This window comes from Microtus oregoni, unplaced genomic scaffold, assembly GCF_018167655.1.
Source record: "Microtus oregoni isolate MIOR12 unplaced genomic scaffold, Mior012 000012F_ref0000307, whole genome shotgun sequence".
Taxonomy (NCBI): Eukaryota; Metazoa; Chordata; class Mammalia; order Rodentia; family Cricetidae; genus Microtus; species Microtus oregoni.
Window position 1 is genome coordinate 12,426,501 of NW_024543071.1, and position 16,463 is coordinate 12,442,963.

Sequence of the window (16,463 nt, forward strand, 5' to 3'; positions counted from 1 at the left end):
AGTGGGTTCAGGCCCCAGGAAGAGACTAACTCAAAATTTAACTTGGTTGACTCCTGAAGAATAACTTTATGAATGGACTCTTGGCCCCCAAATATATACAAAGACACATATACATATGTACTTGAACAAACACATGTACCCTCAAACATGGAAATCTACACACACACAAATACATGTAGTAATAGGAGCGGCGGGGCTGCGTCCCCGGCACCCGGCCGCCCACATTGCTAGCTTATGCTCCGAAATAACAACACACAAACTGTATTCATTTAAACACTGCTTGGCCCTTTAGCTCTAGCCCTTACTGGCTAATTCTGATATCCCAACCAACCCATCTCTAATAATCTGTGAGCACCAGTCTTACCGGGAAGATTCTAGCCTATGTCCATCCTGGGTCGGAGCTTCATCGCGTGTGTCTGCCCGGGAGAGCGGAGCATGTCGTCTCTGTCTGAGGCGTCTTACCTCACTTCCTCTTCCTCCCAGCATTCTGTTCTGTTTACTCCACCCACCTATGTTCTAAGCTATGAGCCCAAGCAGTTTGTTTATTACTTAACCAATGAAATCAACAGATTGATATATGACACTCCCACATCAAATACACATAACTTCAAAAACATAAAACAAGAAATATTAAACAATTTCACTCATGTATATGTAACTAAATGAATAAAAAGCAGATAAACCAATACATATTCATGTTGTTCATTGAAGCACTACTCACAAAATATAATCAATACATATGAAAATAGCCCAAGAGTTCATCAATGGATGAATGGCTAAGCAAACTGTGGTACACCATAGAACATTACTTAGCCATAAAAGGAAATGGAGTATTGATACATGCTATAATATGGATGAACCTTAAAATATGATGAGCAGTGGAAACAGGCCAGGCACAGTAGGTCACATATTTTTTGACTCCATTTATGTGAAACACCCAGAATAGATAAATGCACAGAGTCAGAACACAGGCCACTGAGCACCAGAAATTGGTGGCCTAGAGAATGAGATCACTCCTCACTGGTTGCAGAATATTGGGGTGGGGGAGTAAAGAATTTTGAAAGCAGAAATGGGCGATAGCTGAACATCAGTGTGCATGGACCAGGCTTACTGTTCACTTTGAAAAGGCTACAGCTGCTGCCTTGTGTGAAAAAAAAAAACTTAGTAAACTTAAAATGCTAAGTTGAAGATGTTAGTAAATACACAATGTCTCTGTGACTAGTCTGACAACAAACCCATCAGCATCAGCTGGAGGAGGGAAACAACAATTTTAGTATACTTGAGCTAAGGAGATGAAGCAGGCTCTGGCCAGCACCACAGGGAAGCCTGCAAGGCTGGAGGAGCCCCCTAGTCCCTGGACGGTGAACCATGCTCTCTTCTCACTGATGCCAAATCCCAATGCTGGCTGATAGAGCTGCCTGTGCAAGCCATGGTTCCAAGAGCCCCCTTCTTTGTTCTGAAAAAAAAAATAGCATCACTAAGAGGTTTAATTAACAAGCAGAGGCCCCTCTTGCCTCTATGCTGAACTCAAATGCTCTCATTTTAAAGAATGGTGCACTGGCACTTGCTTTATACAGCTTTATGAAGCATGTGTTATAAAAGTATCTCACCCATACGGCTCTTTAATACCATGGCAGTCCGCTCCATTCAATCCCATAAAATCCCAGCAATATTTAAGTGTTAAAGGTGACTTTCACTGTGATATTTATTATTGGATAATGAAAAATGGCATAGATAGCCTTCAAAACCCCAGGCAATGGAATGAGCCATGTCTTCTAGTCTTTTAATAAAAGGACCACCATATTTTTGGAAATAGTACAGATTTCTGAGAGTGCCTTCTGAGATTCCATCTTGGAAGTAGGAGGGGTTTTTTTTGTTTTGTTTTGCTTTGTTTTACGATTTTCCTTTTATTGACTCTGCCCCACACCATAAAAAAAGTTAATTGGTTAAATGTGTGAAACTTCCTTCTATACCAAACTGAAGAAATCTGATTGCTTTGACTTCTAGATGTGAGCAAAAGTTCATAAGGTTTGCCGGGCAATGGTGGTACACGCCTTTAATCGCAGCATTCGGGAGGCAGAGGCAGGCAGATCTCTGTGAGTTCGAGACCAGCCTGGTCTACAGAGCTAGTTCCAGGACAGGCTCCAAAGCCACAGAGAAACCCTGTCTCAAAAAACAAAACAAAAAAAAAAAAACAAAAACAAAAAAAAAAAGTTCATAAGGTTCTTGGTCTGCCCTTGCACTTCCGGGGATTCCCAAAGAATCCAGTATAGAAAACCATCAGAACCCAGTGCAAATGCACTCTGTGCCACTGTGTCCAGCTCCAGATCCCACTGGCTCCTGGGTCCTATGGCTCTGTTACCAGCGGCTATGCCCTGTGATTACTTCTCTAGATATTTGTGTCTTCCAGCCTGTGACTGTCTTGGAAGCAGAGACAATGTCTGATTTATTCTTCTTATCCCCAGTATCCAGTACAACATCGGGTATATTGCAGATGCTAATAGTTATGTCGCAGTCGAAAACAGTTAACTAACTGAGAGAACTAGTACAGGGCAGAAAGCCAACACCAAGATGATCTGCTTCAACTATTTAAATAGTTGTAACAGTGTGTAACACCGCAGTCAAGTGCGGAACTCTCTGCAGTGCTTGTTAACCCATGCATTATTGGATCCTTCTATATTCTAAAACAGGATGCAGTCCTTGGACCTGCCTTTAGCAATGACTGGATATTCTCACCCAATTATGAGTGCCCCTGCTTTAATCGCACGCAGCAAGGAATCCACGCTGGCTTCCAGCTCCTTGAAGAATGGAAGTACATTGCTAGTGTCTCCTAACCCCTTCTCAATGATGTGGCCACACAACATTCAGGGATGTCAACTGGTTAAAAAGAGTGAGAAATGCAGATTCAACCACCAGCACGATTGGTCTGTTTCTTCAGAGCACGATGAGGTCAATAACTATAGCAGACGAAGATGACGACCCTGGGGCAGCACTAATTACACAGGAAGTAGGACACCATTTGGTTACACATCCTTCTCAGAACAGCTTTGACTCCAAGCTATTCTGTCAGAGGCAGTGTCCCCAATTATTCCTTTCCGTAAGATCACTTGGGGTTTGCCTATCCCAAGAAGATGTATGTCTTACTCCTTGAAGAACCTACATTTTCGGCTTTCTGCACATGACCAAGCTATTCATAGCATGGCCCTGAAGTAATTATCTTCATCTGTGGAACAATGCGCCACTTTCTCTCAGGCTCTACAGTCAGTCTGAAGAACAGAAACGAACGCAAATTAGCCATCCTCTTTTATTCATATGCAATAGTTCCCATCCATGCCGGCTTACAGGTCAACACAGATTTAGCTACTTCTCTTGATGTTCTTTCTAGCTGAAGATAACACCAAAGGGAAATGGAGGAAAATAATTGGTGCTAGTGTTTGCTCGTACTCGCTCTGTAGGAGCAGGTGGGTCAAGAGGAGAAACTCGAGTTCAACTAGAATATACGTGTGTGTGTGTGTCAACAGTTAATGAAAACAAGAGGTCATGAATTCAGAAGGAGAGATATAAGCAAGGGTTGGAAGGAAAAAATGGAAGAGGGAAATGACGTAATTATACGATAATTTCAAATACTAACAGAAATACATGTTTTTTTAAGAGTGAGCAAAATTCTTCTTCTTTTTTTTTTTTTTTTGGTTTTTTGAGACAGGGTTTCTCTGTAGCTTTGGTGCATGTCCCAGAACTAGCTCTTGTAGACCAGGCTGGCCTCGAACTCCCAGAGATCCGCCTGCCTCTGCCTCCAAGAAAAAAAAACGGAAGAAACATCAAAATCTGTTCCTGAATCACAAATGGATGAAAACCACAAGATCACAGACATAAAAAACTAAAGGAATTTAAGAGGCCAACTTGGGATTAAAAAGAGAAGAAAGACAGAACACAGAGCAAAACTTTACAAATAACACAGCAAGTCACTGAAGACCTTGTCTTGTAAGAATGCAGCTCTACTCAGCCAGTACCGTGCTTGCTTTTCCTACTGCATGACACAACTCCTGGCCACAGCAATGTAAATGAGGGAAGGTTTGTACTCACTCACACAGGTAGAGGAGACGGTCTACCATAGCGAAGGAACAGAGTGACAGGGACTCAAATCAGCTGATCGCACACACTTCATCCACGGACAGAAGCAGGGAAAGATGAACATCTGTGCATTCTCTCCTTTTTATTTAGTCTGGGGCCCCAACCCACAGAATGATTCCACCCATGTTCAAAGAAGGTCTATTTCAGTTAAACCTTCCTGGAAAGACATGAGCACACCCAGAGATTTGTGTCCATGCTGACTTTAAAACCAATCAAATTGATGATAAATATTAACCATCACAATGTCAATACTGCTTGCTGGGAAACCTATGTTAGAGCCACTGTGTAGCAGAATGCTAAACTTAGAGTTGGTGGCTAAATATCAAGGAATCACTTTATAGTTAGCTAGCTTAATGACTTGGGTAGGCTCTACCTCTCTGAACCTAAGAAAAAAAATATACTCATATGTACATATTCAGATATATTTACATATATATAAGTTGCATCTCTTGTTTTAGTAAAGAATGAAGGAGATAACATATATAAGATTATGCACACATATGCATGTGCACACAAGTACATATATAAATAAAAATAAAATATAAAGTAAAATATTATTCAAAATAATCTATCTATCCACTAAGAGAAAGGAAATTGAGTCTAAAACAGCCTTCATTTAATGTTCCATGATAGAATCTGCACAGGGAATTTGTGAATTAGACTATAAACACAATAATATGTTAGTGAAAATAAAGTTGGCAATTATCTGTACATAGTTAAGATAAAAAGCTGAACATATTGTCTGAGACTACCTGAAAAGTATGAAGGGTATAGAAACAATTACTCCTCCACTATGTCAGAAAACCCATGTCAGGAAAGCAGCCTTGCTTCAGGACCCTATCCACCACCACATGCTCCTGACAGAAAAAACTACTTTTCTGAAACAATTAATATTTAGGACTGAGACTTTTAGAGACTGCCAAGGAAACAGTCAGCTTCCTATCAGCTTCTTGGTTTCAGCCTTAATGTGCACAGATGCCACATGAAAACTGGGCAGGCTATTCAAAATCACTGCCACACACCCCAGAGATGGTGAAGATGCCCAGACAAGAGCAGAAACCTGCTGCCACCATCCACCCTCTAAGAATTTCCCAGGCTAAGTCAGAGGAGAAGGCCGTTCTCCAAGCCTCTTGTGCTAGCCTTCCTATTCTACTCAGACAGAAATCTTTCCTCCACCAGCAGTATCTATAGCCAGACTCATTATCTGTAACTGAAGTTTGTCCACATGGATCCCTCTACAATAAACAATCATGCTCTTCTCTGTGCTTGCTCCCCCGGATACACACTAAGAATTTCTTTTACACGCATGGCTTCATTTCCCCCTCACCCTCACATAGACACTGTAATTTAAAACTCTATTAACTACAGCTTCAGAGTAATGTCCTGAGGTGTTGAGGAACAAAGACAAAACTACACAGCTCATGACAATGCCACCAAAACTAACAGCAAGTGCTTCTAATCCACGACATGACTATATCTACCCTAAAGTTATGACGTTTTGTCAAAAGAATCCTAAGTGCTATCTCCCTGGCTGTGGGTAGTAACCACACCTGGCTCCATCTCAGATGGTGGCATCTTAAACAGGACCTTGAATGGGAAAGAAAGTTATCGGGGAATTAAGCAGAAGGTTTCTGCAAAGACGAGGAGTGGGGGCAAAGGGGGAAATTCGTCTCTGCTCCCCACTTAGACTGGACTTCAGTCGTATTTGTTTCAACCTCCAAATTTGGAATTTAACACCACCTGTGAGAGCCTTACCACTTACACACACGCATACCCACACACAAATGAAACTTTTGTACATTGGATTGTATTCCTAAATTAGCTCATAGCAGCTTTGCTCTAATCTGATATTCAATATGCAAAGGAAAGTTTCTCTGCTCTCAGTTCTCTGTCAAATGATCTGCAACTGATCTGCGAGATGCACCAAGAAACAGAGAAATTCAGTTTCCCTTCCTCCTGCCTCCACCCACGCAGAAATTCAGTCCCCACGAAAGCTACAGACAAAAGTCTTCATGCATGGAATCCTACCTTAAGCATGGTCTTCCTCCTGCTCAACAAACCACAATGAGCAGGAATCCAGAACCTCATCTACATCAGTGTTCTGCTCTCTAGTTCTCTATTCTGCACCGTGGCTTAAGGAAAATAAAAATAATGGCTACAAGAGCTCCAGAAGATTGTGTCAAAATCCTTCAAAAGTAGAAAGTGGAAGTTACGTTGAACTTCTTCTCTTAGTATTACAGACTCTGTGCCTTCTTGGCTAAAATGTTACTCTTATACAAGGAAATATAATTCAGTTTATCTATCATCCTCTTGAACTGCCAACTCAAGGTAAAAGCCTAACTTCCCAGTCTTAAACCACTTGTAAACCTCATTTTCTTTCCTTATGGGGTAAAAGCAAAGACAAAACCACACAGCTCGTGACAATGCTACTAAAACTAACACCAAGTGCTTCTAATCCAAGCTATGACTATATCTACCCTAAAGTTATAACATTTTGTCAAAAGAATCCAAAGTGCTATCTCCCTGGCTGTGGGTAGTAACCACACCTGGCTCCATCTCAGATGGTGGCATCTTAAATGACCTTGAATGGGACAGAAGCTTATTGGGTAATTTTTTTTTTTGTCAGTCATGTCCCTCCATGGATGCTCAGAGAAAAGCACATTATCTGTGGGAAACACTATAGTTTAAAAGTGAAACAAAGATAACATTTGCTTCCTTTCATTGAAAAGGTTTTCCCTCCCTGGATTCCTCCTGGTTCCTCCCCACCTCTCTTCCCATCTGGAACTGCCAATTCTCTATCTCTCATTAGAAAACAAACAGGCTTCTGAGGGATAGTAATAGGATAAAATAAAATATAAGCTATAATGAAAACGAACACATCAGAGTCGAACCAAACAGACAGACAGAAAAGATCCAAGGGAGAACACAAGAAACAGAGACCCACTTGTTCTCACACTCAGGAATCCCATAACTACATCCCATAAACTAGAAGCCATAAACATGTATGCAGAGGACCTGATGCAGACCTGCACAGGCCCTGTGTGTGCTCGCTCAGTCTCGGGGAGTTCATATGAGCTTGACTCCCGTTGTTTTAGAGAGCCTTGCTTTCTTGGTGTCCTCCATCACCACTGACTATTATACTCTTTCTGATTCCTCTTCTGAGAGGTTCCCTGAGCTTTGAGGGGAGGCATTTGATGGTGACATCCCATTTGTGGCTGAGAGTTCCAATGTCTCTCATCCTCCGCATACTGTCTGGCTGTGGTTCTCTATGTTTGTTCCCATCTGCCGTACGAGGAAACTTGAGGACGGCTGGCAAAGGCACTGATCTATGAGTATGTATCAGCAGAATCTACATTTTTTTCTTTTGTAAGATCAATACTAATTGGTTTTACCCTAGGTTCCTGGGCTACCTAGTCTCAGGTTCTTGGTCACCCAAGCAGTGTTGGCTATGGGTTCCACCTCATGGCACAGGACTTCAGTCAGAACAGTTGTTGGTTGGTTACGCCCACAGGTTTTGTCCCACCACCGCGCTAGCCTACCTTGCAGGCAGCGCACTCCTATAGATAATAAGGGTTTTGTGGCTGGCTCGGGTTGTATATTTTTGTTTTGACAGCATTCAGAGAACCTTCCTATACAAAGCCACTGAAATGTAGGGGTAAAGGCTCTATGTAGGCACCAGCTCAACTTTTCCATGTCCAATGAGTTGTTAAGGTGATGTTCTCAGTAATGGAACCTTGCTGTCAAGTGTGTGGAGAACAATCTATAGAATTTATAACTTTTTATATTAATTCACAGCAATTTTAAATAAAACTAACTTTCAAATTTCTGCACCTGGAGCCGGGTGGGGATTATATGTGCTGAGGAGACAAAACAGATTTTTAAACATTTTTAAAACAAACTTGGTTGTTACTGTCAAAATGTGGGTGACCATCCTATGGCTATCTTGATGACTATGCGACTACGAATTGTGGCTAAATGAAGCGTTGGTTTTTCTTTATATTCTACAGAAAAGGTCAGTCTTTTCTTTTCTTTCTTCCTTCTTTCTCCCTTCTTCCATTTCTGTTAATTAGCTTGATTTAGGCTGGGTTACTATTAGCATGAACTGCATTTTTTGACAATGCGCTACTAGTGGAGAATTTGAAGGAGAAGAGGGTGGTAACAGGGACAGGAAGGTCAGCAGCCCATGACTAAATACCTCCCCAAGTCGCTCCACTGTGTATAATCAATACTGGGATAATGGAGGGCATGCTGGGCTTGAAATTCTCTGACCTGTTTGATAACCTCTAAGAAAAGGCAAATCTAATGCTAATTCATCCACTTTCTCAATGATCTTCCTCTGGAAAAGGTCCCCTCTCTTAAATTCTCTTATCAGATCCATGAGGCATGCCTGGGCCAAAGAAAAGGAAGATGCTGTGCAATCTACAGTTATCCTGAAGATGTTGTGATGTAAATAATCCACTTGACATCTCAGTTCTCAACGGGACCAAATGCTCCCACGCCAACAGACGGGATCATTTTCTAAAATCATCTATATAGCCACTTTGTTTCTAGTTTGCATGCCCAGTTAAGTGGTCATGTGATGTCTGAGGTTGTTTTCATCGGGCGCTGAGTTGGGTTCCTCCATCTTGCTTTACACTCCATCTGAATTTACTGACATCGATCACTAACATGGCAAAACTCTCCCTTTCTTGCTTTGATTTTACCCTTTGCAGTTGCCTTTAGGCACCATGTAACTGAGTATACAAGCACAAAGTTGAGAGTGGGGCACAGCTAACACTCCCTGGGAATGAAGCAGGACCTAAGACAGTCAACGCAGAGTTAGGAAGGCCTCAGTGTCCAGAAATCGTGGTCAGACAGACAAGTAGACAATATGTAGCTAGGAAAAGCATGAAGGTTGTATATGTGTTAGTTGCCTCTCAACTTCAGGCCCTAATACCTTATGTTTTTATATTAACAAAGGTTGTTCTGTGTTCAGACAGGGGCAGCCATGTGTTTTGGACCCAAACCCCAAGATCTTTGCTTCCGTTACTTTTGTATCATCATGGCAAAGCACCATGACCAAGGCAACTTATAAACGAATGCATTTCACTGGGGGCTCATGATCCCAGAATGTCTGTGTCTATGACCATCACGGTGGGAGCATGGAAGCAGGCAGGTAGTCATGGCACTTGAGCAGTAGCTGAGAGCTTCCATTTGATCTGAAAGAAGACAGCAGAAAGACAGCAAGCTACCTGAGAATGGTGTGGGCTCTGGAATCCACCAATCCCATTCCCAAGACTCACCTCCTTGAACAAATCCACACTTCCTAATGCTTCTCAACAGGTCCACCAACTTTGGACCAAGCATTCGAATGTATGAGCCTACTGGGACTGTTATCACTCAAACCACTGCCGTTTTACAAACCTTCATTAGTCCTGGGAAACACGGCTGAGTTGAAGGCATATTCCAACAACTTAAGTCAGGCTACCCATCCGAATAAGAACCATGATTCTGCACTCAGCCTCTTTCTCTTAGAGACACGTGTCTCCCATGAAAGGGGGAGATGAAGCGCTTCTCTCTTAACCCCTACATTCACAGAATCTTCCTTTGTTCTAGAAGAAAAATCTTTCTGGTTTGTAGAGAGCAGGGAACTGAACACTCTAATACATAAACTATAGCATTTATGGGCCCTTCCATTTTTGCTGACGAGATAACATTATTTGACCCGTGTGAACTGTCTCCACCACAGCCTTCCCAGGGCTAATTAATCCTTCTCCCTCTCCGTTTCTCACATTAGAGCACGGGCAGCTCTAGCTCAGACCAGGCATCACAGCTAACTTTCAGAGACTACACCTCTTCATTTTCTTACACCATAGAAGGCAATACCCAAGTGACCTCTCCAGAGTTAAGTTTAAGCTCAACACCAACTTGTCTTCCCAGTACCTGCATTTCTACTGTTTTTGCTCTTCCACATTGGCAAAAAAAAAAGAGGAGACATTGTTAATATCACCTGTTTCTCCAGAACTTAGCAACCCCACCAAGGAAACATGAACCTATTAACTCCACAGGAAGAGAAGTATTTTCTGATGCCCCTGCTCCCTTGGCCCATATGTAACAGATTCTGATGCAGGTCAACAGGAGGATGAAGGCGTCTATTAACTTCACACCCAAGCAAGGTTGGGAGCAAGGCAGAAGGAAGCACTGGGATGTGTGAACAGTCTCAGAATTTCTGCTTTCACTTGGAGCCACGCACTCAGCAAGGTGCCCAAGATGCAGGCGAGCGAGTTCGTGTCACAGCAAGAACAGGCTTCGGTCATTCATGTAGAAGTTCGAGTGCCCTGGGGCCATGTCAAAGCTGTGGCAGTCTGACTGCGGCAGTGCTACAGAAGACAACCTCACTTTTGACTAGTAACAGAAACAATCATGCTCCCAGAGTAGCCATCACAGTATGTCTGTCGCAGATACAAAGAATGTGTGCTGGATGGGACAATCTGCTGGAAGCCACTGAGAGATCAGTGAAAATTAACATGACTGTCTCAATAAAGTCGAAGTGTCAAACAGACTGTCCATCCTTAACAGCCCCAAGCTCTCTCCTAAGACCAATAGTAGTCACCCTCACCACCCTCAGACCTGATCTTTACTGTCCTTACTTGGGCAGCTAAGTATTAAGTACTGGCTAATTACTTTGGGGGACTGATTTATTTAATAACCAACAAGGTCAGAGCTATAATACTCTACCACCACTCCAATTTATGGGCAAGAAGCTACTCAATGAACCCAAAGCACATGTTCAGAATAACTGTCAAGTGGCAAAGTCAGGACTAGAACTCATGGCTTCATACAGCCAGAGTGGGAGTTCATAACATCACTGCCAAATGGCTGTAAAATGCAACCCACTTGCATCAAAACCCATTCATTGATACAGGATTAGGCAGTGCTCAGTAAATCACTTCAATGTGCAAAGCACGCATGAAGCAAACATTTAAAAAACAATTCTGCTATGTGCTTGCATGAGTAAAAAAAAAAAAGTGTATGTTTAACAGAGAACTCTGTGCCCACTGAACACTCCACATTAAAGAATAAAATAAAACCTGCTACCGAAGTCAACAGACATAAAGTACACAAGTGAGCATGCACATTCTGGCAGGTTTTCATAGGTGGATTTGCCCATGAATTCAGGTCTTCAATGAAGACAAAACACACAAGCAGTGTCTCAGAAAGACGTCTGTCTCCTCTCCCCCTCAAGTCGTCACTCTGTCTCCTTCCATTAACATTGATTCCTTTTGACTCTTTTAAATTGTTGTCAAACGGGCTCATAGAGCACTCTTTCTTTATTGTCTTAACTTGACTGACATCTTACAGCTCAATATTCTATGAGAATAACACGCTGTGCCACTTCCTTAGCAGAGGTCATCCACGCACTTTCATTAATGGGTGAAATTCCATATAAAAATGACTCGTCTGCGTATTATCGCTGATGGACTTTTAAGCCGGTTTTTGACTGTAAATTTTATTGCCACCAATATCTTCTACATGCCTTTCAGTGTATCTTGACAAGTATTTCTGTACGATATTTACCTCAGAACAGATCTGCTGAACCTGCCTGTGCTTGTATATTTAGACCTAGTAAAAAAAAAAAAAAAAACTATTACTTTTTAAAAGAGTTCCAAACAAATTACAGTATCCTCAGCATCATTTCAAGATATTTGTCATTTCATAACCTTTGCCAAAGCTTGGCTCAGCACAAAAACTGATAATTATTATGGTCACAATGAATTTTAAAAAGTCATTTTCGTCTTTAAATTATTCTCTCTATTTTAACCAATGTATCTCTGAATAGTTTCCTTTTGTAGTTTCGAGGACCAATGAAATTCTACTAGTTTTCACATTTACTATCTATTTACATATCTCCTTTTGGGAAAAGAAGTGTTGCAATCCCTGTCCTAAAACCGTTACACCCCCATTCTACCCTACCCCCACAAAAAAAAAAAAAAACAAGTAGCAACCTGGACAGAAAGCTATCAAAAAGAACTCTGAAAAACTGCAGTCAGGATGCTGAAGTGCCGCTCTCCACAACTGACGGCTTCTGGTGGGTGTGCCAGTGGGGAAGGATTGTTTTCTTTAAGAGGCTGGCTGCCAGGAGTTACTCTGGCCAAACTCCAGTGAGTAAATGAGCAACATAAATTGGTCTTGTTACAAGGGTAGAGGGTGGAACCTGGAAGGACTGGGAAGGGAGTGTGATTGGGGTTCATGTTGTGAAATTCCCAAATAATCAACGAAAGTATTATGTAAAAAAGAATTCCTGTTCTAATTTGCTTTCTATTGCTGTGACAAACATCAGAACTAAAAGCAACTTGAGGGTTCATTTGGCCTACATGCCCTGATCACAGTCTATCATTGAAGGAAGCCAAGACAGAAACTCAAGCAGGGCAGGTGCCTGAAGGCAGGAACTGAAGCAGAGACCATGGGGATAGGGGAGGGGCTGCTTTCTTATATAACCCAGTCCCACCTATCCAAGGCTGGCTCTGTCCACAACACAATGTCCCCCTCCACATCAATCATTAATCAAGATGTGCCACAGAATTGCTTAAAGGCGATCGGATGGAGCTGGTGTTCTCTATTCCCAAATGACTCGAGTCTGTGTCAGGCTGACAGACAGCTAGCCAGCACACATCCCTTAGCTCGTTTCAGTGTTGACTTCATAGTCTTTCTCAGCGAAGTCCCTGACAAAGTCTAGGTGTGAGTCTTTGCTGGCTGTGCATACTGAGACTCCTTTCTCTTCCTGCATGCTCTCCATGTTCTACAAATCTCTTGCTGAGCAGCTCCTCCTGTCTCTGGAGCCCAGGGTATCAATCTTTTCCTTCACAGTCAAACTCTTCATGGCTCATACAAGGAATCTGCCCATGGAGGAGTCAAGAAAATAGTATCTTATGCTTTTGCTGAAGAACTTTATGGACCTGGCTCTCATATTTTTATATCTGCAATTTATCAGAAATGGGTTTTTTGTGAGAGTAAGAAAAGTCAAGATTCCCTTTTTTTAAAAAAAAATTAAAATATTCAGCAGGTGAAGCTATATGTTTAACAAAGCACAGTTACATTTGCATTTCAATACTTCCCCTTGTTATAAATCCTCTTCAGAACATTATTATTTTTCCTAGTCTATTTTCCTATCCTTGTACTAATACCATAGTTTATTACTGAAGCTACATATAAGGTACTCTGTCTAGTGCATAATTTTAAGTTTAATTTACACATGATCTCATCTCTTTCTGCAGTTGTAGTTCAGTGGGAGAGTGTGTGCTTTGCATTCTGCAGTGCTCCTGCTTAGCCTCCAGCTACGAAATCTGGACAAAAATTATGTCTTAACTATTACCACTTTTTGTTTGTTTTTTTTGTCTTTCCTTTCTTTTATGGGGCAGATATTTTGTTTTCTTTCTAGACTACATCACTCAAGCTAGCATCCAAGTCAGCCTTCCTAGGGCTGGGATTGTGAGTGCCACAATGCTCAGCTGGAATTACATCTCTTTATAAATTATACTTACATTTCTTTATAAAGTTTAGAATTAACTTTCAAATTCCATAGACAAAGCTAAAAGGGAAGCACATCCCTATGATTCCAGCACTTGGGAAGCAAAGGATGTGGGTCTCTGAGTTTAAGGCCAGACTGTTCTAAATACCAAGTTTCAGGCCAGCTAGACCTATAGAATGAGACCCTGTCTCAATGCAAACTGATGGAGGAGGGTCATCATTCTATCTGTTGTTTCATTGGTTAAGTAATAAAGAAACTGCTTGGCCCTCTGATAGGGTAGAATTTAGATAGGCAGAGTAAACAGAACAGAATGCTGGGAGAAAGAAGATGAGTCAGAGAGTTGCCATGATTCTCCCACCAGACACAGATGCAGGTTAAGATCTTCCCTGGTAAGCCACCTCGTGGGCTACACAAATTATTAGAAATGGGTTAGATCAATATGTAAGAGCTAGCCAATAAGAGGCTGGAACTAATGGGCCAGACAATGTTTAAAAGAATACAGTTTCCACCAGCCTGGTCTACAAGAGCTAGTTCCAGGACAGTCTCCAAAAACCACAGAGAAACCCTGTCTCGAAAAAACAAAAAACAAAACAAACAAACAAAAAAAAAACAGTTTCCGTATACAGCAAACAAACAATTTCATAGGCAAGTCCACTGAACGTAGATTGGGTTTGTTTTTAGTCAACAGATATGAGTCTGGGAAAATTAATACCCAATATTAAGTCTCTAAACATGGTTCTGTCTTGTTCTCATTTTGCACTTCTTTAGTGCAAAAAAATTATGAAGATCTTTAGAGAGACCTCACTCATAATTTACTGTTTACTACACTAGTGTGTGTGTGTGCACCTGTGTGTGTGTGTGTGTGTGTGTGTGTGTGTGTTCAGCATAGAAATCTTCCCTGTCCTTTGGGATTATATCCTGTAAGCTGACCATGTGTGCACACTAACTCCCATGGGGCCTCTTTTGCCTATATAACTACACACACACACACACACACACACACACAAACAAACACACACACGTCAGCATCCCTTACTTGCTCATCCTCACACTCTTTGATTCTTTCTTGCTCATGGACTGACCTGGATTCCCACAATGCTGAATAAAACGGTGACCATGGGTACTTTCTAACTTCCACCGTTAAGTGAGATGTGTCCTGTGGGTGCTTTGTGGGGGAAATTAACCCATTAGGAAAGTGTGCTTTTTGGTTTTGTTCTTGTTTTTATCAAGACTGAGTATTGTTATCAAATAAATATTCTTCATTGATATATATTATTATAATTTTCTCTTTCACTTACATTATCGGAACAACTTATATTTTATATTCTTAATGATAAAATACACTTGTATTCCTGAAATAAAGGCAACTTCGGTAAAAATATCTTTTTTAATCTATTGGTAGATTTACCTAGGCATAGGGGCACATACTTATAACTCTAACACATGGGGAGTTAGGATGGAGGACCAAGGAGTTCAAGAACAGCCTTAGCTCCATAGTGAATTTGAGGTTACACGAGACTTGGTCTCAAAAAAACGACAGAACATTAAAATTATAAATGTAAACTTATCTTTAAAATAAACTTTTGTTGTATACAATTAGCTATGGTCTTGTTCAAAATTGTTGAGGTGGCTCCAAAAGGAAGCTAATCTAATTATCCTACCCCGCAGTGTCATTCTCAAGTGTGCTGGCAAGGATGTGCTGTCTTCACAAAACCGTGACAACTTTTCTCCTCCTCCATGCTCAGGGAGGATTTCCTTAGTGCCTCTGTACTTCATCAACCACCATGGTTTCCATCATTCACAGTCAGATCTCCTTGACACTCGCCCTATCTGTTGGACTGATTTTCTTGAGAACACGAGATGCTTCCTAAGAAGCATGGAGAAGGGAGAGGTAATGGAAGGAAAGGAACAATACCTATTCTTGTAGATGGGAAATGTGTTGAGAACTTAACAGAGAGTATAAATTACTAATGAAAAGTTAAATTCAGATTCACCATCACAATGCATCAAAACAAGCAACCAAGCTTTCATTGACCCATTAGAGACTTAAAAACTTTTTGGTAATTTTGCATCAGAACCAAAGCAAGAAGAAAAAGGTTTGGACTTGGAATTCCATGCTAAAAACATTTTTACCTCTCCACATTCTAGACCCACCCAGAGATTGTAGGAACTGAAGCCAGATTCTTGAACTTTGGGTTCTCTGTTTGAAAAGAGTCAAAAGCATGAGGCACATATTTGATCGTAGCCTGTAAAGTCGTAGATCTGAACATTAGAAGCATCACCCAAGGAACAGATCCATGAACGGATGCCTATGCAAGCCTCTGCAAATAGTGGTTGAAGCAGGTAGATGTGAGGGACCTTGATAATGTGTGCAAGACCAATTCAAAGAGGAATAAAGGCACTTTCAGAGTTGGCCACATCTGAATGTACCAAACACTCAGCAAAGGCCAAATGTGGAAGAAAATAAAGTCACACTCCCATTTTTGCCTGACCCAAAAGAATCGGGAGTATAACAAAGACTACTTGACATAAAAAATAAATCAGCAATTCTAATAATGGTTCAAGCTCCCAATGTCTTCTTTTAATTTTCAGTATATCCATAAGTAGTATGTACAGTATTTGTACATATTTGGATGCATACTGAATACATTAAATATGACTTTTTATTCATTCCCTAAAAATTGTGTAACAAGACAAATTCTTGCCCAAATGTCATATTGTCCTCTGCTTTTGAACAGGTCATTGTAGAAACCCACTAAGAAATTAACTTTCTAAACAAGCTATTGGTGAAAGCATTTCCTTGACAAAGCACCAGGGACAGCTC

The 16,463-nt window shown here is 41.2% G+C and overlaps 1 protein-coding gene across 1 annotated transcript in view; it reads right to left on the reverse strand.

Annotated features, from left to right (window-relative positions):
• The window catches only part of Sorcs3 (sortilin related VPS10 domain containing receptor 3), a 624,769-nt gene that overhangs the window by 308,566 nt on the left and 299,740 nt on the right, over positions 1-16,463 (reverse strand). The window lies entirely within an intron of this gene.